The sequence below is a fragment of the Octodon degus genome, unplaced genomic scaffold (assembly GCF_000260255.1).
Source record: "Octodon degus isolate 3935 unplaced genomic scaffold, OctDeg1.0 scaffold00023, whole genome shotgun sequence".
Classification (NCBI taxonomy): domain Eukaryota; kingdom Metazoa; phylum Chordata; class Mammalia; order Rodentia; family Octodontidae; genus Octodon; species Octodon degus.
Genome location: NW_004524599.1, coordinates 17,409,428 through 17,431,659, shown reverse-complemented (window position 1 = coordinate 17,431,659; position 22,232 = coordinate 17,409,428). Strand labels below are relative to the sequence as shown.

The 22,232-nt window shown below is 47.7% G+C and overlaps 1 protein-coding gene and 1 pseudogene across 2 annotated transcripts in view; one reads left to right on the top strand and one right to left on the bottom strand.

The window, feature by feature from the left end:
- Gmds (GDP-mannose 4,6-dehydratase) overlaps nt 1-22,232 on the bottom strand; it is a 577,953-nt gene that overhangs the window by 128,623 nt on the left and 427,098 nt on the right. The window lies entirely within an intron of this gene.
- Nucleotides 2,878-3,174, top strand: LOC111815897 (annotated as a pseudogene).

The window sequence follows — 22,232 nt, the reverse complement described above, 5'->3', positions numbered from 1 at the left end:
TTTTTTTTTTTTTTTATATTTAGGACAGGGTCTACAGGGTCTACAGGGTCTACAGGGTCTACCTACTTAGACCAGACTCATAGTGATCCTTCTGTTTTCAGCCTCCAAAGCACTGGTATTACAGGGGTGCACCACCGTGCTGAGTCTCAATCGCTGTCTCAGCATGCCCTGGGGGTGACACTGGCATGGCATTCCAGGGACTGAACCCTGGTCGCTGTGTTTGCCTAAGCAGGTGCTTTAGTCTGCTGAGCTATCTAGCCAGCCCTATCTTTTTTTTTTTTAAATCTAGTTTAGGGACGGGTCTACAGGGTGTTCAGGGTCTCACTACTAGATTGGACTGGTAGTGATCTGACTGTTTGCAGCCTCCCAAGTGCTGGGATTACAGGCATGCTACCACACCCAGTCTCAATCATCATCTTAGTGGGCCCCAGGGACAGGACTGGCACAGCAGGCCCAGGAATCGAACCCATGGCTCTTGAGCCTGTTTGCAGGCACTTCAGTCTGCTGAGCTATTTGGCCGGCCCTGCCCAATTTTTTAGTTACATTTATTTTAAATTTTGCTGCTGTGACTTCAAACTGTCATGGTTCTCTGTTTCCCTTTTATATCATTTCTGATCGCTACTACTTTGCTTTTTAAAAATCTCTTTTAATAACTGTGTGTAATCCAGGGGACTGCAGCTTTCCACCTTGAAGGCTGGACAGTAAACACTTTAGGCTGATGGGACATATGTCCTGCATCATTATTTAGTTCTGCTGCTATAGACAATGTATCAACAAAAGGGGAAGACTCCAACGAAACATTATTTACAGAACCAAGAGATTAACCTGCCCAGCCTTGCTCTAAACAGTTAAAAAAAAAACAGGTGCGTAATTTTCTTTGCGCCTATGGAGAGCAATGAACCCAGCAGCACTTTTCTTTGAATAACGTTCCTCACAGGCGCTGTGCAAGGGCCCTTCCCTCCTTGCCAGGCTGTGCTCTCCCCAAGGTATGGCTGTGGGCAGTGCCTTCCTAGCATCACTGCTGCCGAGCGTGGCCATGGGGAGCAGCAGGTGCACTGACAGCAGCGTGCAGCTTGGATGCACACTGGTCCCCAAGCCTCTTCCAGACTTGTCATTGGACTAGGACATGGCTGTCACGCCTCTCAGCATGAAGCTGGTTAGTGTGGCTCAGGAACAGCCCAATACCACAGGGCCCCGCAGAGTGAGGCAGGTGATGACTGCTGCCCTGGGCCTTCCCTGGGCCTCTGGCTGCATCCTCCCACAGCAGGAGGCTGTGTCTCTGCGACAGCACTACCTTGACCTTCAGCAACTCCTCCCTGCCTTTCTCTAGGTACCATCGTCTCAGCAAAACTCTCAGGCAGTAGAGGTCTTAGCACCCTACCTTGTTTAATCTCCAAATTTCGTGGCAATTGCTTTCAGTTCTTAATATCTTGCAATTCAAGTTATGAACAATTTAGGTGTTACAATGATGAAGTTTTGGGTTGCTGCTATATATTTTTTTCTTATTCTTAAGAGGGTTTCAAGGAAGGAGTGTTGAATGAGCATAGTTCAATCAGTTACAAATATTTCCTTATGCATCTGTTTTCAAAGTGCAGCATCTCCAACAAAGGATAAGCCTGTGTAACTCACTGGGTTGAGGGCCTAGCATAATGTATGTATTGCAAATGAGTGTGTAAAGAATGAGCTTAAAAATACCACATACACTCCCAGTTATATGACCATAATCATCATGTGTGAAAGATGATGTTTCACTCACAAATAAAGCCTGTGGGGGTGTGATCAACCATCAACAATGAGTGCCTGCAGCCCTTTTGCTGCCCAAGATTTGGGGGCTTAAGGTCATGGCTCAGCTCAGCCCTGGAGGTGTCGGCCAGGCTGCCCCCAGGCCCAGCTGCCTGGAGCTGCAGACACCTCCCCATGGCCACTGCCCTTCCCTACATTGGACCCTCATAACTCCTCAGCCTTCACCTAGGTTTCTTTATATGGTGGCTCCCACCCAAGAACCAGCTGAAGGCCCTGCAAGGGCTCAGGGTCACGTCCCATGCATACCATTGGTGACAGGGCCAGCTCCAAATCGAAGAAGAAATCACCTCCCACTCCCAGGAGGACGGATGGCAGCAGTGCAGCCATCTCGAGCAGTCTACCACAACGGCTGTAAAGATGTAACATAGGCTCCGTGTTCCACTGTGGCAGCAAGACTGTGACTGGTGTTAATATAGATGAGTGGGCTTGCAGCTCCTATGCCGGACCATCTGCCTCCATCGTCCAGTGCTGAGCTTTCCCGAGGGCAAGGAGAACTCACACACAGCCGGGCACCTGCGATACGGATGCTCACCTGCAGTGTGCTATAATTTGATAAATGTTCTTCCTTGGCACAGACATCACTCCTGTCACAACACACTTCCCAGAAGTGCTGCTTCCTGGAGCACACCCAGCCACCTACGTCAGCCAGGTGTTCCCAATTACCTGCTCCCACTTGAATCCCCAGGTAAGCCCTGCTAGAATTAGCTCCTGGTCCAGTGGAAACAATTTAAAAGCCCCGGTATGCTGGAGGAAGTTTCTTTCCACTTACCCACACCCGATCACCCACCGCCTGTCTCTCTGCTCTTGGTTCCCAGCTGTGCTACCTAAACCTGTTCCTGGGAAGCCAGCTCTGGCCTTTCCATGACCTTTCTGGTGCTGACAATCATTGTTACCAGTAAGTAAAATTATATACTATTATATTACACACACACACACACACACACACACACAGAGATATGACTTTGCAAGATCATGTCAAAGAGTACTGTCCAACAGAAATATGATGTGGGTCACACACTTAAGGTGACACTTTCTATTAGTCACATTAAAAAATACAAAGAATAATCCTGAGCTATGGCTGCCGCTGTACCGCATCTCTCTCCTGTTTTCCCTTTCCCTGGGTCTTCTGCTTTTCTCCGCTCTGCATGGCAGCAGTGGCCTGCACCCTAAGGGCACCCTTCCCCTGGATACAATCACTTTCTATAAGGTCGCTCCCAAAAGCTAGTTTGTCTTGGTGAAGTTCCACACCCAAGACCCTACAGTGAGAAGCAGGACGAGCTCAAGCAACTCGCTGAAAACTTAGCCTCCAGTGAGGATCTCTTGGTGGCAGAGGTGGGGATCTCAGATTATGGTGACAAACTGAACATGGAGCTGAGTGCCAAATACAAGATGGATAAAGAAAACTACCCAGGCTTTTATCTCTTTTGGGATGGGGACTTTGAGAACCCAGGCCCCTCCAGTGGCACCATCCAGCACTGGCTAAGGGCAGGAGGTATACCTGGGCACGCCTGGTTGCCTGCCTGCTATGATGCCTTGGCAGGGGACTTCTTCAGGGCCTCTCGGGTGGAGGCCCGCCAGGCCCTCCTGAAGCAGGGACAGGACAATTTGTCAAGTGTGAAACAGACTGAAAAGAAGTGGGCTGAGCAGTACCTGAAAATCATGGGGAAGGTGCTAGATCAAGGTGAGGACTTTCCAGCAACAGAGATGTCTTGATTCACGAAGCTGAGAAGAATAAGATGAGCGATGGGAAGGAGGAAGAACTGTGAAAAAGCACTCTGGAGTGTCCCAGGGTCTGCTGGGGTAGGGAAAAGAGGGGAGAACTACCTGCTGGCTGCAAGACTTGTGGGATATAATGGGGAGGGAAAAATGCATTAAGCCAGAAATCTGAGCCCTGAATCTGCCTGGACGTGGATGCTGATGTGACCACGCTTAGGACACCTGCAGAGCCAGTCTGGAACAGCTGGAGCATTTAATGGTTAGCGAAGGAATCAGTGTTCTAAAGAGACAGATACTGCCTAGGTCCTTGACAACTATAATTATGATCCAGATAAAGTTCCAGTGTTTTGGTTTAAAAAAAGCACAAAGAAAGGATGGAGCTGATTTTACTGTTTAATTTTGCCCACCAGATCTAGGATGTCACCCGTCTGATGAAGAGCGCTGCTGAGACGCTTCCCTGCCCACCCACCACCTGTCCACCTCCTCCTGACCTGCGCAGTTACTTCATCAGGATGACGGCCAGGACAGAGCTCACCAGTTAAGCAGCACACCCTGCTCAGAACCATGGGCACTGGTGAACGAATGCCTCTGCATCCACAGAAGGACCTCACCCCTCTCCCACAGCAGCAGGCGGACCCAGGGAAACAGTTGTCGGGCACTGATGGGCGAGCAAGGGGCAGCCTGCACCTGAGTCAGCTGCAGGCAAAAGCATCAGCTGTGGGCCCTCACCCTGGAGGTGCCGGTGACAGGCCAGGGAGTGTCGCTGGGTAAGTTCTGTGGAGGGCTCTGCTCTTTGACCCCACAGCTTCTGGTGAGTAACTCAGTCTTCCCCTGCTTGGAGAACCAAGACCCAGCCCCACTGGGCTGTTTCAGGGTTAAGTTAGATAATGTGTGTAAAGTGCCTGGAAGAGCTCCTGAGACCCAAGACCTGGTATTTAGCAGGAATGAACAGTGATTTGTGATAAACTGGTATTCATCATGGGACAATGGTGGCAGAGATTGCATAGCTCCAGAGAGTTATGGTGCCTGGGAGAATCTACCTCATCTCCATGATCAAACTCTTGCACCCAGGAATGGCAAGGGGAGGGAAGGCCGCTAGGGTGGGGCGATGAAGCCTGAGTCTGTTAGTCACAGCCACAGAATTTTATAGCTGGAAGGGGCCTCAGAGCGGCGCTCATTCCATTGCATGCATTATGAAGATGAAGCAACTGAAACCAGAGATTAAGCGACGCCCAAAGTCACACACCTACTGGGTGCCCGCACAGGGCTAAAGCCTCAACCTCTCCTCCTGGTTCCTTCTGCACTGCCCTAACATGCATTTTCCCACAGAACTAGATTATACATGCTGCTCTGGACTGCTGCGGGCTAGCCTGGAGGCCTGCCTAGCAGCAGGAGATCCTCGGGGAGCACCCGCCGGTGCCAGGCCTGTGCTGGGGCCTGGGGACACATTCAGGCATTGCCCTGGCCTGGGGACTCCCAACACGTATGGGAGAAAGGGCCTACAATCCCAGCATCTGCCTTAAGAAAGAGCCTGTGGACACAGACTCCAGGAAGTGAGTTTCCTGTGCCGGCAGGTGTGGCTCCTTTCTAGAGCTTCTTCCTGCTAAGACTGTCCCCACCCTGTGCCAGCAGAAGGGGACATCCAAGGCAGTGGATTCAAACTAGGTCATCTGTCTGGGCTTCCTGCCCACCAGCCCCTGTCAGGCATGGAAACCTGGAGTCCATAGGGCCAGTCTCAAGGACATCAGCAGGACAGGACAGAGCCTGGGCCAGTGGAACAGTGTCAAATGCCGCTGTTGTACACCTGCTGCCCAGCACCTGTGTGGCTGGAGCCATCCTGCTGATGCCCAGAGGACACGCAGGGAAGTGGCCTTCAGCCACAAGGGAGCAGAAGAGAAGCAAATTTCTATTTCTGATCTGGTGAGGCTTCCGAGGTTCCTCATGACAGATCCCTCTCCTGCTGAATTTCTTAGAGTTGGCTTCTGCTCCTGTGCCAATGAGCTCAGAGCTCAGGTGAAGACAGCTAGACCCAGACAAGACCCAGGGACGACTGGCACTGTGCTTAGGACCAGTAGGCATCTGCGAGGGGCACAGGCCGGGTGCCCAGCCAGCTGGCCAGACCCATCCAGTGGGGGCAGTACCCGCTGGAGGAGAGAGGAAGCGAAGCATGGCTGTAGGCCTCCCTCTGGCTCCCATGAAGGTGCTGGACTAGGCCAGAGCTGCCTTGTAACGGGACCCAGAGTGCCCTTCGCCTCTCACACTGACTGACACTCAGCCCCAAGTGTGTCCCACAAGGCCCTCACTGCTCAGACCAGGAAGGTGCAGTCATGCTTCCCCATGGAACTTTAGGAAATATGCTTGAAAGGGATTAGACTAACCCTACTTCCTTTAATTTTTTTTTTTTGTAACCGGGGATTGAACTCAGGCCCTTGCATTTGCCAGGGAAGCGCTTTTTCCACTGAGCCATCTTCCCCAGCCTAATTTTTGTTTCTGAAGTGTAAAAATATCCCATTATAAGCAGCTTTACGTTTTGAGAGGTCAAATTGCTCTTATATAGTTGGTCCTGCTTGTGACCCGTCCAGGGCTATGGTAAAATGTGCCTTGGTTGGTACTGCTGAAAAAGGAAGCCAGTGATACGCAGCAGAACAGGGACTGCGAGCACCCGTGTTCGCGGGAACAGAGACATCCATGTGCAGTGACGGAGAAAAAGAAATCGCCCTACATGCAAAACCAGTAATTCAGAGCAAGTCTTCCACACTAGCATAACTGTAGAAAAAGCCTCCTTTATTTTCCAAGATTTAAAAGAAGAATCAAGAGCACTCCTATAAATTTATTTTTAAAACATACATAGTCAAGGGAGATTTTTTTAAAATTAAGTCTCTATAATTCAAGATAAAATTAAGATGAATGAGTAGAAAAATAAGCCTATGATAAATTCATATTCTGAAAACATTTAACTTCTTTAGTATTTGAAAGTTCCAAAATATTTTTTAAAAATCTTTAGAGAAACTTAAACAATCAGGTTTTAGAGAATGAATATCACTTTTTCAGCAATTATAAATTTCAGTAGTTTGACATGGATCAACAAATACATGAGGTTGTTAAAAAAGAAAAGTACCTATTCTTATCCAACGAGCAGTCCCACCCGTGCAAATGCTAAGGCCGAGCTCTGCATAGCCCCTTTCTGTTAATATAACACAGCATTTTTCACATTCACTTCAAGTGAATGAACAATGTCTTCATTGTTTTCATGAACACGAATTTAGTGTTGTATTTTTTTGCTTGTGTCAATGAGTGTCAAAATATTGTTCTTTTAATACATGAAAGTATTTGCATAGAGCTTTATTACTGATCTTCAGATGTTAGCCAGAGGCAAAATAAAACAGATTCTCCAGTTGGGAAATCTTACTCCCAATGAAAAGCAAGAGTCTTTAACATATTCTGCTTTCCTGCCAGTTTTTTCCCAAGTACACAGTGATTTATTTACTCTTTGATGGATGAGATTAAAAGTGTCGGAGACAACAAAACCGGACTCTAAGAATTCACTTCCTTAAAAATGAAACAGAAAGTTTGCAAGACAGAAATAAAAACTCCAGGAGGAAGGCTTGAGATTCTGACATGGATCAAAAGGCGCGACATACACTAATTACAGAAAAGCCAAAGAACAAGCTGTGTTCAAGGTGAGCTGACCCGCACACGGCTGCTCCCCGAGTCTTGCCCTTCGGACTTCTCGTTAGTAAGCCCTCGCTGCTCGGCGCTGCTGCTTGCAACTGCCCTGCCATGTTTGCCTTCTCCGCGAAGTTCAGCAGGCCACGGGCCACACCTCCACTGCAGCCTTCCATTCGGTTTTTCCCTCCCTAGCACTAATGATCTTGTCATTTGGTGCTGCCTGAAGAGACAGCTGCCCTTTCCCAGGACGCAGGCTTGGGCTGATGCGTTACTCACGGTGAAACTGAGGGCCGTACCCGGCTGCGGTCGGATCGGCAGCCAGAGCGCGCTGCCAGGAAGGCTAGCAAAGGCCATGCTCACAGCGCGAGCCGCCAGACCAGCCTTGCAAGTCAAGTGTTGGCTTGTCGACACGTAAGTTAATCAGCTATGAAATCACCACCACAATGTACTTATTGATCACACAGGACTGATGACGCAACTCTTGGCCCAGAGAGGATTTCTGCTTCATTCTTTCGGGCTCCAACTTTCAGAGAAAGAGCGCTTTGAGGGGTGTTTACGAAAAGCCAGATGCTAATGTCCTGATGTGAGCCTTCCCAGGAAGACTAGCAAGTGCAGGGTCCTCAGAAGGAAGTGTTCAGCATACAGTTTTGAAAGAACTGGATCAGTAAAAGAGAATTCAGAATCTCAAACTGAAAACATCATAAAACTAAATTTTACGTGTGCAGCCTGATTTTTTTTCTTTTCTCTGGCACCTCAGGATTTATTGTTGTATGTATGACTTTATAGAATAAAGAAAAGTGTCCATTTGCTCTCAATATTGTAAGTCTGTATTTTAGAAAGCTAGTGATTTAGAAATACTAGCATGCATGCCGCCCACGTACCTGGTCTACTTCTCAAGCTTTTGCACACACGGTAGATGAGTAGCAAGGATCCCACCCCTGCCAACTCCTGGTTCCTGTTTATTCATTTTTCCTACCTCAGGAGGAAAACAGTGTACTGCAGGAGGCTTGGGGCCCACTCGGGTCACCCCTGTCAAGCATGGGCCATAGGTGGTTGGAGATGTAACAGAAATGGGGAGCCTTGTCCAGGAGGGGGGGGCAGTGCTGTGGCCCCTGGAATGGGGCACCACCAAAGTGAAAGACCCGGAGCTCAGGGAAAGGCCTTCTGAGAGACATCCATAAGGCAAGGGAACCAACCCAGGCTCTCCCAAGAGTGTGCTGACAGCCATGTGGCGAAGTGTGCAGGGGGAGCCCATGCTCTGGGTGCAAATGAGCACACGTGCCTGTGATGGGGCACAGCTGTCCCCTGCCTTGTTTTTCTCTTTCACATGAACTGCTCTGTGCATGCCCATATCCAGGAAAAACAGGAGTGACAAAAATATTTCCACCAATAAACATTTTTGTGAAGACTCCCCCACATCCCTGGGCAGGGGATGGATGTGTACAAGGCCCTGGTGGCACAGAGATCTGCACAGAAATGAGGTGCGCCACAGATTGGTTTAAGTTTTCTAAGAGCATGAAAACAGGGATGTGCACTGGCCCCTGCTCCTAACAGTGAAGGTGCACGCACCCTGGAGGGCACCTGGAGGGGCACCATGGCTCAGCTCACATGGGGAAAATAGCACCATCTGCTGGAGCCCAGGCACCCAGTTCGCCAGGTGGGAGGGTCTGAGACAAGATTACCATGGCACTGGGAGCCAAGGTGCAGGCTGGCCTACCATCCCAGCACTTTGGAAGGTGAGGAAAGAGGATGGCAAGTTGAAGTCCTTCATGGGCAATTAAGTTAGACTCCATCTCAAAAAAGAAAAAGGGAAGGAGAGGAGAAGGGAGGGAAAATGAGTGGAGGGAAGAGCCCGGCTGCAGCTCACCTCAAAATCCCTGTATTCCATCCCTGGTACTATGTTCCTACTCCAAAAAAGCACTACTGAAAAGAAGAGGCTCCCAGACCTGCCTGCTTCTTGTCCAACTCTGTTTTTTGGAGTGCCAGTCAGGCTGGAGGTTAAGAGTGAAGGAGTGGAGAACAAAAGAAAAAATTGTGAGCCTTTGTTTGCTTGAAACTGTATGTCCGGATGGTAGGAACAGCGCTGGCAGCCCTGGAGGCCTTTGTCAAGTGTGAGTATTCTTTTACACGAGACGGAGACAACTACTTAACGCTGAGTGTGCTGGGAGAGGGGAAACAAGCACGGAAGACCTGCACGTGAAGCAACCACCAGCACCGGCAGGCGAGAGCCCGGAGGTCACTGCCGGGTGGGGTGCGGGGCGCCCGGACGCCTGCGGGTCCTTGCATACGCTGCGCTTCTCCAGGGAACGCAGCGAGGTAGCCGTCCCCACGGCGTGGCACGACAGAGCGCACCGCGCTCTGTAGGCTTGGGGCCGGCTGCTGAACACGCTGCTTTACACAACTTCCTTATTTCATCCCTAGTTTTCTTCCTCAGGTTGTAGTTTTAGATATCCCATCAGATAATATATTAAAAGCACTGTGTGATCTACCAAATGTTCTTGCTATTAGAAATGATAATATTATTGGAGAAAATTCCTGGGTTAATGCCTGAGGGGTCGGTGCACTGTACCGATTGTGGAGATACGATGTGATAATTCCACCGACTGTTATCACACCAAACAGAAAAACAATGTTTTTTGGAGCATTAATTCCTTTTTTAAAATGTGTTTTAGAACAGAATCTAGGGTTTCAACTTTTCTACCCTGAAGAATTTCTGCTTCCCTGCTCAAGAGAGGTAGGTACGTTCAAGTCTGAGAAGAGCGTAAAGACCGGCAGTTGATCTCCTGTGTCTCCTGTGTCTCACATGCGGTCTCTGCGGCCTAAAGGCAGTAAATCTGTGTCCTATCAGTAGACGTCCCCAGATGCTGCCATGTCCTCAACAGTCAGCTGCATTAAGTATTGTGAAACAGTGTTTCTTTCCTAAAAATATTCTTAAACAGTAAACAGCTGTTGACAGTTATTATTTCCAACATGACTTCTCAGTGAAGAAGAAAAACCCTGCATGGGGCTGAACTGAAGAATAAATATATTTAAACAAATTAAATCTTCTAAAAGTCAGAAACTAAGCCAAACCAAAACAAAATAAAACAAAAACCTTTTAAAACAGATCAGTTCACTAGAGATTATGCTGTTTGGAACCAGATTTTAACTTAAGCACAACAGTAATTCTAATGCCATCTTTTATTCAACATCGTTTTCCTAATTATCTTAGTCTAAGCATTTCCAAGCTTCAGTGTTTATTTTGGCCAGGACGGTGTTAACAAGGTTAGGTGGGACACAGCCCATTAAGAGGCAGCCAGACTGGTCTGAAAACCTTTGGAGCAGATAAGAAGTTACCAGAACAGGGCAGCCCTGGAAGGGAGCAGAGTTGAGCCCCCCAGAAGCCTTCCTTTGTCACAGTAACAGTGCAGATCAACCAAGGGTCTCCCCAATGTGCCTCAGAAACAGCGCTCATCTCACTAATTTTACAGATGGAGAAACTGAGACACACTCAGAGGGCGGCTCTCCGGCAGGGTCACATAGCGGCCGAGCAGGAATAGAGGCGAATTTCCTGGTCCCTGGGCCAGTTTTCCACCCAATCCACCCCTTCGAAGTGAAATGGCAGAAGCTTGGTTTTGATAAGCAGGTCCAGGAAAACACAGCCTGTGCCAGACTCCACCCAGTGCCCGCTGACTCCCTGAGGGGTTAGGGCTCAGAGCTCTTTAACTCCTTGGGCACAGCGGGTGGGGCTGGGCAAGGGCAGGAGACTGGGCTTGGGCTTGGAAGGACTTCTGACCCACCCTTGCTTGTCTTTGTCGCGAGGGCTGAGGTATGGAAGCCCTTGGGCTGCATCCTTGGACGCACTCACTACACGAAGCATCTGGTGAGGCTTTATGAAAACGTACGTGAAAGGAGAAGAGGGCATCAGAGGTACAGAACAGTGCCTATCTTTTCGAGGGGTTCTGGTCACAAGCAATCCTCTCACTGACTGAGACACTTCTTCCCACAATTATTTCTCTCTCTCTCTCTCTCTCTCTCTCTCTCTCTCTCTCTCTCTCTCTCAACAGGGTTTCACTATGCAGTTCAGGCTGACCTCATACTCACAGCAATCCTCCCACCTCAGCCTCCTAAGTGTTACTCTTTGTGTGTGTGTGTGTGGTTTTTTGGTTTGTCTGGTTGGATTTTTTTCATGTATTTGGTTGTTACAGGGTCTTACTATGCAGCTCGGACTCAGTGATCCTCCTATTTTCAGCCTCCCTAGAACTCTGTGGCCCACTCAGCCTGCCCTGGGGACAGGGCTGGTGCAGCACGCGGTGCTGGGATGGAACCATGGTCCCTGCGCTTGCCTAAGCAGGCACTTTGGCCCACTGAGCTATCTTGCTGAGCCTTTCTCTTTCTGTTTTTCATGGAAAAGCTAGGGGAAGTTGGGAAACTTCCCCCATTGCTGACGTGCACTGAATCACTGGAAATTGAACCGGACAAGAAAAGACCACAGAACTTTTGAAGGCTGATGGGTTCATCTGGGTTTTAGAGACAAATAGGACTAGGGCTCCCAAGAGGCTCTCCTGATGGCTTGGGACTCCAGTGTCTGGACTTGTAGTCAAGGTCTCGCTGGAGTGACATCACCACGAAGAAGAAAGAATCTTGAGAGCCACCATGAAAGCCAACAAGCAGCAAGCGTCCCTTCTCCACATCGGCCTTTCCGTGGCCATGAGTAACTTTCTACTGAACCCAAGTGATTCCCTCTTTGAGGCTCCGGAGAGCAGGCTCCTCTTTTAGTCTCTTGCTGGGGATGACTGCAAAGCCAGCCACCGTGGGCACAGCACCCAGCTGCCTGTTCCACACAAGGACCTGGAACCAGCCTCACAGGGGCTACCCCTTGTCTGGTTATGCCAGCACAGTCACACATCTGACACACTAAAACCGACAGTTACGTTGAAAACAAAAACTCAGATTTTAACAGTAGCTAGTATAGTTACTTCAGGCACGGCTTTGATAAAGCAGGTCAGCCTGCTTAACAATCCTGCCTGCAGCAAGAACTGAAGAGCATGTTTTCTGGAGGAATCTAAGTATAACATCTAGCAGGGATCCTCAAACCTTCTCCTCAGAACATCCCTGCAGGGCATCCTGAATCTTACTTAGTTTAGTAGAAAACAAAATGGACAAATTGTAGCATGTGGCCTCCTAGACATGCTTACAATATTCCATATTTAATTTTTTGTTTTCCCACTTTCCTAAAATTCTTCATATAAGAAAAAATAAACCACAAAAGGGAATATGACTTCAAAACGGAAACACATTTCATTAAATGCACAAGAGAAAACGTCCTTTGTAAGATAGCTAATATAATTATAAAATAATTAGTCACAGAAGTCCTCTGCAATAAGAAACAACAACAGCCCTTAACTTTCAGCCATCAAAAATCAGGGAGCTCCTTATTTGAGATATTAAGATACCAGCTCATGTAAGATACATTTGGAGTTTCAAGAATAAAAGCCAGCCAAGCAAAATGACTGTCTGCTGGAGCATCGCCTCAGCCTTGTGCTCAGTGCATCTTTCTGAATGTACACCACTGTTCAACAAGTGACGGAAACAGTGCGCTATGGCTGGACCTCCCCTGAATTCCTCCGAGCTGTCACCTCTCCCAGTCCCCACGCTGACCTCTGAGTCAAGCCAGATGGGACTGAGAGAGACGTCAAACAAGTGCTGAAAAGGTGACTCCAGTCTCTGGCAGCCGGGTCTGGAGTGAGTTTCCCTGCCAATTCTCTGGGGGCTGCTGCTTTCCAATTTCTCAGGAATGTTTAATTCTCCTCATCCCTCCACTGAGTCTCTCTCTGGAGGGGTCAGGGAAGCCTGTGACATCCCCCGAGGGCACTGCCTAACTAAATTACCATGAGATAAATTTGGACTCTCTCCCAAACATGAGAATACAAGGGAGAGAATTTCATTAAAAGCAGAAGACTAGGTGATCCTAGTTAATCCCTGCTCTAAGCTGCTGTAGAAATGTTCAGTGTTTATATTTTGACTCTCATCTGTGACAGTTCACTGACCATAACGCCATCTATGTTATGTGGACAACTTGACCTCAGCTGACCAAAGTTTGGTTTCATAATAAAGGAAAACGGTGGTTTTGGTAGTGTTAAAATAAGTATTTAGCCTGCTTATGTGCTACTATATGTAGCAGAAGATTCGGAGGATAGAAATAAGCATTTCAGGACTTTCCCCTTTAACTACATTTTCAGTCAGGAAACGAACAGGTAACATGAGTCATTAGCCATACGTATGTGCGTGAACCTGGGGACATCAATGTAGTGGGCACAGAATGTTGTGGAGACATGCTTCCCCCTGCAGCTACTCAGTGCAGAGAACACACTGGAAATACTCAGGGTGAGAGCACCATCAATGAGGAACGCCATGAAATGCAGTAACTTCATCATTTGCTTCAAAGAATTAAATTGGGAGGATAATCTCAGAAAAGGAATCAAGATAGCCAACCTCTACAAACTATGATAGATAAAATGTGAAAGTAAAAGGACAAATTTGGGTTACTTAGAAGTCTTCTCTTCAGCCAAGGAAGTACTTCATCTACTTCCAGAAATGCATGTTTCTTGACAGCTATTATCTCATCATGTATATTATGATTTATAAAATATTTTTTCTTTTGATAATTTAGGAAAATTAGAACTTAATTATTAGTATTTACTTGACATCTCCCAGGCTAAAAATTATACTTGCACTTCTCATTTTGAGGCACTGTGGGGCATTTTTCATTGGATTCTTTTTAGTAATCCTCTACTACTGTAAGAGGTAAACATACTGAATCATATGGCCAAGAAGAAAGAGAACAGCTTAGTGTGTCTGATGGTATTAGCATCTATGGATAGAAGGGTTCTCAGTGAAAGAAATCATTTGATAGCATGTTGTACTTTAAATTTGGTTATCAAATGACATAGTCAGTTCCTTCCCGTGCCGTGTATTTTGCGATTCTGTGTACCATGCTCCCAGCTCCTTACTAGCGCGCCCCCCCACCCCCCGTGACTGGCACACCCTGAGCATTGCTGGGCGCTGGCATTGCCTTATGACAAGAGACAAGAAGAAGCAGAGCCTTACCTAGGAAGGATCAAGCATAGCACAGGGTCTGCAGTCCAACTTGGGAGAAAATAAAATGCCTGAATGTCAAACACTGAGTAAAGAAACTCAAATATAGAGAATGCAGAAAATGCCATTTTAGCCAATGAGTTCCTTCTCACAGAAAGTACAGAATGGTCCGAGTGCAGCGGTGTTTACAACTAATTGATCATAGGAAGCTCAAGCTATATGTACACTGTAGGTAAAAAACAAATCAAAACATGGGCAAGGAACTGGTCGGCATTCGGTAATCCCTTGCCTTTGTATTTTAACTCACCATTTTCCAGAGGTTGAAAGATCCCGGGGAACCCTTGGCCAAAAGTACTTAGACAACTGAAGAGTGAAGCTCAAGGTACACTCTCATTAGCTTTAAGCTCTAACAAACCAAAATCAACTAGCTCAGACAATAAAATGTCACTATCTAGGTAACAGAGGCTAAACATTTAACTTTATGATGTTTCTCTCATTAAGAATGCTAACTAAAACCTTCAAACATTTCGTGGCTGTTTAAGTTTCAAAGCAGTGCTTGGTAACTCTCCTGTGTCATGAAGACTCCATAAGTCATAAGGACTCAGAATGGAGAAAAGTAAGAATGGCATCTTCACTCATGAAAACTGTATGGTCACACTGTGCCTGAGAATTTAGGAGTTCATTGGCCTGGTTTGATTTACAGAGAAGGCCCTAACTTCTTCATCCACAAATTCATATTTGCATACTGCACATGCGTACTGAGGGCCAAGATGAAGGCATGTTTCAAGAGCTGTGTGGGTTACAAAAGAAATATCAAGGACAAGTCCCGGCAGTGGGACCCCTCCATGCAGCAAGTGAGGGTGAAAGTGGAGACGCTATCCCTGCCCTGCCCTGCCCCAGAGTTCCTCTGTGATGACAGCAGCCTCCTAGCCAGTGACTCCAGCTTGTGACCCCACCCCTCACCCTGGCACCAGGGCAGACAATATGAGGGAACAAGGCTTGCTTTGTCAGCTTGAAACCACTGTGCAAATGTTAGTTGTTGCTTTTATGAAGTCAAACTTGCCTTCCTGTTTTCAGAGCCAACCATTGAGTTATACAGCAAAAACTTATACCAGAAAAGTGAAAGTGAGACATCAGAGAATTAATCAGAAGCATCCACAGGGGTCTTCTTAATGAGGACAGGAGATCATTTAATCAGAGACTAAGTGCCAAAGGAATCAGTCAATTTTTCAAAAACACTTAAAAATATGATCCAATAAAAAATTAAACTTCAAAGCTAGTAACTAAATAAACATTTGATAGTGCTACCAGGAGCTTTATCTTTGATTGTTTGGTAAAGTTAAGTTTTTCTTTCCATTTTCAGGCAGTTTTAGACATGTTTGAATTATGCAAAATAAATTATTTCACTATTTTTTTATTTGCTTCATAGGATATAAAATAAAACTAAGCTCAAGTAAATAAAATATAAAACATAAGATTCTTTTAAGACCTAATTATCTCTTACATGCAAACAAAAACAAAAACAAAGAAAACCCCTCACAACTCTGCCCTCCCTGTTGTGAAACGTTTAATGTTCTGGAGCTGATATATGGAGAACTGAGAGTGCGGGCTTCGCCTTCGCCTTCTCCTGCCCCTGATCCAGGCCTGAGGGAGGCAAGAGGACAGCCTGGGCTTCAGACAGACTCTGTCCTGGATCCCAGCTCTGCGACTCCGTGACTGTGAGCTGCACACGTCACTTCAACTGTAAGACAGGGTACCAGGCATCTACTGCAGGGCTTTAGTTAGAAGGAAGAAATGAATGTGAAGTGCCTGGCATGCAGTAGTGGCTCAGTAAAGCTGTAGCCACTGTAACTCGCAGAACGAGTACCATTTCGATGTGCACGGCTTGCCAACACTGACAGCGTGTCACCTGATCCTCTGATGAACTGCACAAGATGCACTTCAGGCCTTACTGCTTCCCTCCTACCTGTACCAGGACAGTGGATAAAAGGTGTTCGGTCACTGATTGCCAACCTGACACAGTGGCAGAAGAAATGGCCCCACTGACAACATCACGGCATCTGATCTGTTCTGCAAGTGAGAATTCTGTGTTATCAGCGGCTACTGCGAGAGCAGAATGGGAGACCCCAGCTGTGTGGGTCCTCGAGGACTCAGACAAGGAGAGAAGAGCTGTCGGGAATGGGAGCACATGATGCTCTCGGGACAGCCACAGGAGCAGAGGAAAGGAGAGAAGAGCAGGAAGCAGGCTGGGCCACAGAGAGCCACCGTGAGCAGAAACGTGCAGCCTGACTGAAGCCAAGCTGCCAGGCCCAGAAGAATGAGATTTATGAAAACAGCGCGTGATTACGTCCTGCCCTTTCCTCCTCTCCACAATCCTATACTATTCTCAGCTACTGCTATAAAGAAATGAAGAAGAGACCACAAATGCAAGGCCGCAGGCTTTCTTTTACCTTTCACCCTTGGGGGTGGACAAGGAAAGAATATGCTAAGGAAAAAGAAAATTACGCTGTTTATAATTAGGAGGCGCTTGTGGTGTGTGTGGAGACACCTTGATATGTGTACTTTTCTGAGTCCTCTCCATCCCCAGTGAGAAATGGGGGAGACAGGGATTTGAATCTGTGTGTAACAGAAAAGGTAAATTTCACATGCACCAGGCACCTGTGTGGGATTTCAGTGAGTGTGAGAAAGTCATCCAAGAAGTGATCGAACACTTTATGAAATATATTTAGCTGTTAAATGAAAACAAAAAGGCCCAAAACAGAGATCCAGGAGCCCAAGAGGTTGGCCTGTCTCCTATCACATGCCAGAATACAGACTGAATAAAACACAAAGGGTTTGATGTCATTGGGGACTGACCTACAAGTGCTTTGAACACAAGCTGGGAACAATGAGGAAGGCCTGAAAGGAGTTCCGTGGGGCTTCGATATCACTAAGGACAAACCCCCAAATAAACCAACTCAAATATTCTTTAATGTCCTCTCCACCTCTCTGCAGGTGGCAGGTGGTCGACTGCAACCTGCTTCTGGAAGGAAGTTGTGTTCAGAAATGCACTTAGGCTTCCTGTCGACATCCTCAGGCTTGAGCTGGGATGTGCGCTGCTGAGCAGAGAGGTGCAGCCACGACGCACGGATGCTTTTCCCTGGCACGAGCTGCGCCTAATATGGGAGGTCAGCCTCTTCGTCCCCCACATGAGGCTGAGCTGCTCACCCTGTGCCTGCGCCTAACGTGGGAGGTCAGCCTCTTCGTCCCCCACATGAGGCTGGGCTGCTCACCCTGCGCTGCAACTGGACTACAGTGGCAGCCGGTGAGAGCCAGGGCTGGACAGGGGGTCACACTGCCTCGCTGGATGGTGGGCAAAGGCAGGGGAAAGCAGTGTGCACTCTACACTGTGCGGGCACCCCAGGCGGAAAAGAGCTCACAGGCAACTTCAAGAGGAGTATGTTACATGAGAGAAACATCTAGGTTATTTGGGTGAAATCAGCATCCATGACTATGACATTCCTTGAGACTGAAGCATCTACTGAGGTAGTAGTATTCCAAATACTATTCTTCTAACAGAATCCTTAACCAAAGCTCTCTGCATTGCCCAAGATGCCCACAGCTCAGTGTATGGCAGGTATGAAGTGTGTTTTGTGCTACACCACTTCACCAAAGGGCTCTACGAGCTGGGGCCACAGTGAAAAGAGGGCTACCCTTGGACGGAGTGCACACATCGGAGAGCTAAGCAGTGCACTCTCCCACAGTCAGCTACTGGCTGGGCAGAAAATGTGCTCCTGGATGGACAGGCCCGATTTGCCATTAGTAATGTCTATCTGTCTGTCTACCTCTCTCTCTCTCTCTCTCTTTTTTTTTTTTTTGAGACAGTCTCCTATGCAGCCCAGGCTGACATTGGCAATCCTCCTGCCTCAGCCTCCCGAGTGCTGGCACTGCAGGCATGCACCATCAGGCCTGGCTCTTCATTAGTGACTTCTTCTGGATGTGAATTGTAACCCCTTTATTCCACTGGGAAAAGGGAGGGAAAGAAACCACAGCTGAGGCAGTGACATCTTATTCCAAGAGGGAAGAACTCCTCAGTCAGCTCAGAAGGCAGAGGGGAGTTAAACAGAAAGGATGAAGAAACATCAAGTCCATTAACATTTTATGAGTATCTTTTTTTTTTTTTTTTTAATGTATATGGCACAGGGTCTCACTACACAGCTTGGACTCCTAGTGATCCTCTTGTTTTTCAGCCTCCCCAGCACTGGGATTACAGGTGTGCGCCACCACGCCCAGACTCTAGTCAGGCTCAGTGTGCCTTGGGGTGGGGCCAGAGTGGCATTCAGTACCAGGGATGGAAACCTGACCCACTGAGCTGTCTCACCAGTCCTATTTTATGAATATCTTACACCATAATTACTTATTAGGTGAACATATCAACCCACTCTACATCATACGTATGTTTTGTAAAAACTGAATTAAACTGAATTTTTTGAGTAATAATTTAAATTTAAAGCACAGAAAAGTCAAAACTATTTGAAATGAATATTTGAATGATGGATTTTAAAAAAATCAGCCAAAAGAAGTCTTGAAAGAAGATACCCAGCTGCTGCTGATTCCTGCAGAACTCCTAAAGGGCCCTGTACATGTGGGCAGAAAGCCTGAGGTCACACGAGCCTGGGCTCCGCAGGGCCCTGCTGACGTGCACGCGCCTGTGGAAGGAAGCAGAGTGTGCTATCTGGTCCAGAAGGAGAGGCTGTGCTCCACGCTCCCCGGCACCTCACTGCGCACTGGGCAAGGGCTCCGCCTCTCCCCGCATGGAAGTAACACCCTTGTTTTATGGCATCTATCATGCTTTTTTGTGCATCTGTGGAGGACACAGAGGGCGACGAGCTGGTGTGACCTGGAGCACATCCCCAGCGAGAGAGGCGGGCTCGCACACGAGGGGTGGGGTTACTCCTTCACAGCTGCACAGAGTTTCCATATTTTGTAAAACAAAATATGATGCAATCTCTCACTACATTGTTAAAGTGGATTAGGGCCGTCAGCATCCCCGCGTGATGACTGTGTGTGAATGTGCAGACACAGATGCGCGCACGCGGGCCTGCACACACTTGGCCCCTCTGTGTCACCAAATATCTAAGAAAGATGTTTCAGGCACTGGCCACATTGAAAACACATGTGCAGCAATTCTAGTTTAGAAACTCATCTTGGGGTAGACATAAGTTGACCTAAAGTAAAAAGGAATAGCTCACTGAGTTTTCCTTTGTGGTTATGTAAAAGAAAAAAATGTAGCACGGAAGGAGTGAGCTCAGTGTGGATCACTTGTGTGGCATGTATGAGGTCGTGGGTTCTATCCCTTGCACTGTCAAAAACAACTTGAAAAAATTTAAAGCAAAATTTCATATTTTATTATAACAGCTATATTTACCTGCCTCTTGACTAAACCAAATATGCATATTACTTTAGAGCAGTGATAACGAATCTTTTTATTTACTTGTTTATTTAGTATTTTAGTACAGGGTCTACAGGGTCTCACTACGTAGATTGGACTCAATAGTGATCCACCTGTGTTCATTCTCCCAAGAGCTGAGATTACAGGTGCACACCACCATGCCCAGTCTCAATCTCTGTCTCGGCACACCCAGCGGGCGGGGCCGGCACAGCAGGCAGGGATCAAACCCCAGCCGCTGTGTCTGCCTAAGCAGGCACTTCAATCTGCTGAACTATTTGGCTGGCCCTTGGTGAAACTTTTAGAACGTTCAATAATAACTAACAGCCCACTATGGCGCGCGTGCCATAGGTTCGCCACCACTGCCTTAGAGGATCAGCAGACTTTAGATAGAAGAGAAGGAACACAGGTTGCACAGCCTGTCAGAGGTGAAGCTAGGCCTGACGGGTGAGGAATGTAAGCAGAGCCAGGCAGATGAATTCCTGGGGTAGAGAGAGGCACCGGGTTCCAAGTGGAGGCCACACAGTGGCTCTTATCTTCGGCTTCTTCCAAAGGGCAACTACTGAATTAAGATCCGCAGCACCCACTAAACTTGCCAAGAAAAGTAGTAAGAGAACCAGAGACCCAGGGGCCCCTCACCCTTCGGACAGACTCCAGTTCTAGAGGACAGGAGAGCTCCACCAGCAGAGGAGGCCTTGCTGGAAATGGGGCGCCTTATGCGTGACCCCAGTGAGACCTCGTGACCATCACTGTGTCCTCACTTTCCTGTCTTTGCAGACAGTGGAAGGGCCAAGACTATGCCAGCATTAAGATAACGCTACCAGCCTCCATCATTTATAGTGTGGCTGCTACGTGGAAGGGCATCTCTCTGTGCGTTAGAAAAAGGAGCTTTCCTTTCCTTCTGTTGAACAATTTTATCAATGCGTTGAATGTTACACTTAGGTGATGCTTACTGTCACTTGCTAGAGAGTAATCCCAAGTGCATGAGTACAAGACATCTATCAGAATGGCATCCACCCTAGATATGACGTCCTTGCACCCTCTACATTTTGCAGCTTCCTGACTTTATGCTTAGTCAAGGTTTCAACACCTTCCTTTGAAGCCTACAAGTACATACAGAATGATTCGTGGCCGGCCTGATACCCTGCTCTCGGACTCCAGGGGCAGAAGGAGCAGTGCTTTGTGAGGTATTCTCCATGACATGAGATGGAGGTATCTGGCCCACTACTGCTTTTCTCTAGAAACCTGTACTGCTTGTAGTTCAAAATCTTGTTTAAAATATAGGGACTCTGGGCACTGTGGCTCATACATGCAGCCCCAGCTGCTTGGAAGGCTGACACAAGAGAGTCACTTGAACCTAGGACTTCAAATCAGCTTGGGCAACAGAGCAAGACTGTCTCAAAAAAATAACCAAACAATCAAAATAGTACAAGACAAGATAAGGAAGGGCTTATAGTCCAGCACAGTCCCTGTCTAGCACGCAAGAGGTCCTGGGTTCAATCCTTGGCACTACAAAATAAATTGATAAAATACTGAGAGATTATCTTATAGTTTTAAAAAATTGAGCAGCAGATGGTCCTTGCTAAGTGATGCTTTTCTTCAACTTCTACACATTCTAAAAAGAATGCATACTCACTTGTCTTAGGGGTGTGGGCTTCTCTGGTCACACTCTCCTGAGCAGTAATGTGCATTCTGTCACCTCCCTTGCTGTGCCTGCTGGGACCTTCACACCAGTCGCCACCTTGGAAAAACAGGCACAGCCAGGGGCAGGCCCGCTGAGCCAGGCTCAGTGCTGCAACTCCTGGTACACTAAAACCCACGACTAATCAAAATCTGCAGCTGACTGCACCCTGGGGCTGAGAGGATATGGACTTTTCTTAACTATCATAAAGAATGAACACCATTTCTCATTTTCATTTGAATTCAAAAAATCATGGGCCAGTTTTGGCTTTTCCTTAAATTATGCTGAAGTACACAGAACTGTCATTTCAATCCAAGGCATTCCCATTGCTATCAGGACTGTGCCAACGAAGTCTGTGGAATCCTGTGTCATGGCACTGGAAGAGCAGCCTGGCAGCACAGTCATCTGAGAGGCAAACCTGCCTTATGGAAGCAAAACCTGCCCTGAGCCAAATAAATCCCCCAGAGCACTGGCTTAGGTGTGCATCTCGCACTCTGCGTGCTGCCCGGAAAGAGATCACTATCCCAAGCAAGGCTGAGGTACGCAGGTGAAGACTGACGCTCTTCCCCACCGAGGGCTGCAGGGCCTGGGGGCGTGGGCCTTCCTCCAACTGTGGAAGCAACAGGGACATCTGTGGGGAACAATCCGGCAGGGGTCACAACTGATGGATGAGGTGTCAGGCAATCGTGATCACGAAAGCAAATGGTGCTTGACGTGAATGCAGGCACCTTTTATGCTACAAAATTTGGCGTGCTGATAACAAGGCTCATCGTCCATGGACACCTACCAGTCACCCTCCCACTGCCACTGGAGCAGCTGCATGGCTCTGCAGCAGAGGTGGGAGCAATGCGGCTCGGC